This window comes from Sturnira hondurensis, unplaced genomic scaffold (assembly GCF_014824575.4).
Source record: "Sturnira hondurensis isolate 20B ecotype Veracruz unplaced genomic scaffold, ASM1482457v3 Scaffold0009244, whole genome shotgun sequence".
NCBI classification, from domain to species: Eukaryota; Metazoa; Chordata; class Mammalia; order Chiroptera; family Phyllostomidae; genus Sturnira; species Sturnira hondurensis.
This window is the reverse complement of record NW_028081875.1, coordinates 2,085,161-2,089,455: the sequence shown is the minus strand read 5'-3', so window position 1 is coordinate 2,089,455 and position 4,295 is coordinate 2,085,161. Positions and strand designations below refer to the sequence as shown.

The 4,295-nt window shown below is 40.3% G+C and overlaps 1 non-coding gene across 1 annotated transcript; it reads right to left on the bottom strand.

The window, feature by feature from the left end:
- Positions 1–3,805: 3,805 nt before the first annotated feature.
- Positions 3,806–3,951, bottom strand: LOC118994392 (U4 spliceosomal RNA). Its single transcript, XR_005068036.1, has one exon. It is a non-coding gene; the product is annotated as a U4 spliceosomal RNA (small nuclear RNA).
- Between the last annotated feature and the right edge of the window lie 344 nt (positions 3,952–4,295).

Genomic DNA, 4,295 nt, shown 5'->3' with positions numbered 1-4,295 from the left:
GCAAGAGTTTACAGGAACAAGTATAAAGGACAAATGGACAAAAACTAAGGGGGTGGAAATGGGAGGGAGGTGGGGAGGGCTGGGGGTGTTGGCTAGGATGGGAGTAAAAGACAGAAAACTGTACTCGAACAATTAAGTAAAAATATGTGTATTTATTTTAAAAATTAAAAAGAAAGATGAAGAAAAAGAGTGCATGAAAGAGGAATGCAGGTGCAAACTAAGAAAAGTAAACAAGTTCCTATCAATAATAACCTTAAATGTTAATGGATTAAATGCCCCAATCAAAAGAAAAAGGGTAGCTGTATAGATAGAAAAACATCACACACACACACACACACACACACACACACGTTGCTTATATGAGACCCACCTCTGAATAAAGACCTACGAAGACTGAAAGTGAGGGGTTGGAAAAAATATTCTATGAAAATAAGCAGGAAAAAAAGCTAGTGTAGTAATACTCGTATCAGACAAAATAAACTTCAAAACAAAGGCCAAAAAATAAGAGACTTTGAAGGACATGTCATAATACCCAAGGGAAGAAGACATAAATAGGACTTAAGGGAAGATGGTGGTGGAGTAGTACAAAAGATTTCACTTCCTTCAATGCACTGGAGAAAAACCGGGTTGATCAGTGGAGGAGCTCAGTAGATAGCCAACAGGGATCCAGCATATAGGAAAGTAAAACTCCAGAAATTGGAGCAGACTCTGAATGACCAGATGGTGAGGAGTGGAGATGGCTGCAGGTCAATGAGGTCCAAGGGAACAGCACAAAGGCCACAGGCTCTCTGCCTGGTGTGACAGGGCCTAGGGCAGGCCAATCTGCCTTGGTCTCTGGGAGCTGAGGGCTGGCAGCAAGGTCCTTGGGAGAGAGCCAGTCATCAGCTACCTCACTACCCAGCGGTTGCAGTTTGAAAAACTCCAGGAGAGATCTGTTTTCTTGGAGTGTCAGAGAGAGGAGTGGGCATTGGGAAGCAAAACAGAGAGATTTGATCACCCTTGCAGTCAGTGGTTGCTGGCTTGGGAGAAATGAGAGCACCCTTCCCCCCCTGGTGATCCCCCATAGCACTGGGAAAGGTTCAAGCCCAAGCCTGTTGGACCAGAGAAGCCTGGCTGGGAGCACGTGCCCACACTCCAGGCCAGGACAGTGAATCCTAGGGAAAGTCTGCTCTCAGTGGGGCACTGGGGAGAGGCACAGGTCTGGATGTTGGGAGAAAACTCAAGAGATGGCTGAGTTTACCGAGAAGGGAGAAAGGCCACACCAATCGCCCCTCAGACTGTTGCAGCTAGTGTGACCAGAAGAAAAGATGTGACCAGCTGGAAGCCAACAATTTTTTTTCCGTTTTTAAAAATAATCTTTAATTTTTAAACTTTATTATTGTTTTACCTTTCAATACTTTTAACCTCTCTTCTTCGTTCTAGTTTTAATCCTTCTTCCTTTCTTTCCAAATCTACCAATTTTCCCTCCCTTCTGTTGCCTTTTTAAAAATTTCTTTTCACTCCCCTCTACACCCCAAGTGAGACAAAAGACTTGGAATGATGAAAAGACAAGAGTTGGACTTGAAGAGGAGACATCCCGACAGTAGAGACAGAGAGACAAAATTCACTTTGCTATAACAGAAAAATTACAAGTTACTGCATATTTGTATTTTTCATTATTTTTCATTATTCTTACATCTTTCATTTCAATAGTATCTCTGTATTCCTTCCCTTTCCTTTACCTTGGCTGAATATATTGTATCATTTGACAGGTTTCCCCTGTGCCCTGTCCCCTCAATCATAGTGCATTGCTAATTTACTGTTCTTTACTTCCCCTTGCCAAGTTAGCACACTATTGAAGGTCCAATACTCCCCAATCTTGGTATATCATAGATTCTGTCATATGATTGTTGCTCTAATATTATTATAAATAATAGCTATTACATACTATTGTAAATACTACACAACCCCCCACACCCGGATCTTAGCCAAATTCATTATTGTCTGAAATACAATACGGTAGGAGTTAACTCTATTCTCTCTCACAGTACACATATTTATCATCTTTTATTCTCACCTTACCTCAGAATCTGACCTCCCTCAACCTCACTCCTTTCTAGATCCAAATCACAAACCTTCCCTCCCCAACAAGAGCCTTATCTTCTTTTCATCACTTCGAAAAAGTGGCTAGTTGGGTTGAAGATTACGGTTATCACTGTACATAGTCATACCTATCTATTCTCTACTGGCTGCTACTGTAAATATCATAAAATACTCTCCTGCTCTCATAAACCAGTTTGCCTTCCCCTCCAACTGATCACAAACAAACAAAGAGAAGGTGGACGTGATGAACATCAGGATATCCAAAGAAAGAGGATATCCAACAACAAAGGGACCACCAACAGATAACGACAGAAAAACGTGGAGGAGGGAATAGAAACCACACAAATCTCAGCCAAAGACCTATCTGAAAATACAACCAAACAGTGGAGAAACTACTGAGGGCAAACAACTGAACAAGAACAAAAGAGAATCCTCAAAATCCTATACACGAAGAAGAACTAGCTTCAACGCAACCAGCCCTCACCAGCACAGCAAATGAAAATGGGTAGTGGACAGAGGGACCATCAGTTCACCAGCTGGTGGGAAGGACCACCCAAAAAAGAAGAGGAAGAAAGAACAAAAACCCAAAAACAAACTCAGAGCCATCCTAAAGGATAGCCCAAGAGCAGTGAGCTGGGGAGATCAAGGAGACTACACCACTGAATCTCACAGGTATTATACCACAGAAGTTCACACCATAAATCCAGGGGGCCAAAAAAAATCAATTTAAGAAGCTGAAGCTAACAAGAAGAGTCTCACAAACAATGGGAAGACAAAGAAACAACCCCCTACCCCCCAATGAAAGAAAAGGAGGAAGCCTCAGAAAAAAATGATAGATGAAATAGAGGCAAGTCAGCTATCAGATATTGAATTCAAAGCACTGGTTATCAGGAAGTTCAAAGAGCTGACAATGAGCTACCAGAAACTACAGGGGAGCTACAATGAACTCTCTGCAAACTATATCAACATAAAAACAGGAAATAGAAACTATCAGAAATGACAAAAAGGAAATGAAGAATACAATTTCAGAGCTCAAGAACACAGTGAAAGGAATCAAAAGGAAGATCGAGGAAGCAGAAAGACAGATCAGCCAGTTGGAAGACAAAGTAGAAAAAAACTTCAGGAAAGAGGAAGAAAATTAAGAGAGGCTCAGCAAAAATGAAGATGGATTAAGAGAAATGAAAGACAATATAAAACATAATAATATCTGAAAAGTAAGGATACCAGGAGGAAAAGAAGAAGAGCAAGGGGTAGAAAATCTACTGGAAAAAGTACTGATGAAAAACTTCCCTAATTTGATGAGAGGAAAAGTCACACAAATCCAGGAAACACAGAGAGTCCCAATCAAGAGAAACCCAAAGAGGCCCACTTCAAGACACATCATCATGAAAATGGCAAAATTTCAAGACAAAGGAAGAATCTTAAAGGCAACAAGAGAGGAAAAAGAAGTAAGGTACAGGGGAACCCCAATAAGGTTAGTTGCTGACTTCTCAATGGAAACAATCCAAGCAAGAAGAGAATGACAAGAAATATTCCAAGTAATGAGAACCAGAGGCCTTCAACCAAGGCTACTTTATCCAGGAAGTCTTTCAGTCAAGATAGAAGGCCAAATAAAGAGCTTCCAAGACAAAAGAAGTCTAAAAATATACATCTCCATCAAACCAGCTGTGCAAGAAATACTAACAGGACTGCTTTAAGGAAAGGAAGGAAAAGAGGGATACAATGAGAAACACAGGTATAAAAATGACAATGAATATCTATTTATCAATAATAACCTTAAATATCAATGAATTAAATGCTTCAATCAATTAGCAATAATCGTGCCTCGGATAAACCTCATTGGCTACGATACTGCCACTGCACAAAGCTAAAATGCTTCAATCAAAAGACATAGAATAGCTGAATGGATAAGAAAGCATTACCTACACATTTGCTGCCTACAAGAGACCCACCAAAGGAAAAAAGACCTCCACACACTAAAAATGAGGGGCTGGAAACAAATTTTCCAAAGAAATGGAAAAGAAAAATGGACCGGGGTAGCAATACTCGTATCAGACAAAATAGTCTCAAAAAAAAGGGCCATGAAAAGAGACCCAAAAGGTCACTTTATAATACTCAAGGGAAGAATCCACCAAGGAAACAAAAACATTGTAAATATATATGCACCCAACATAGGAGCACCCAAATATATAAAGAAAATCTTAGAGGACTTC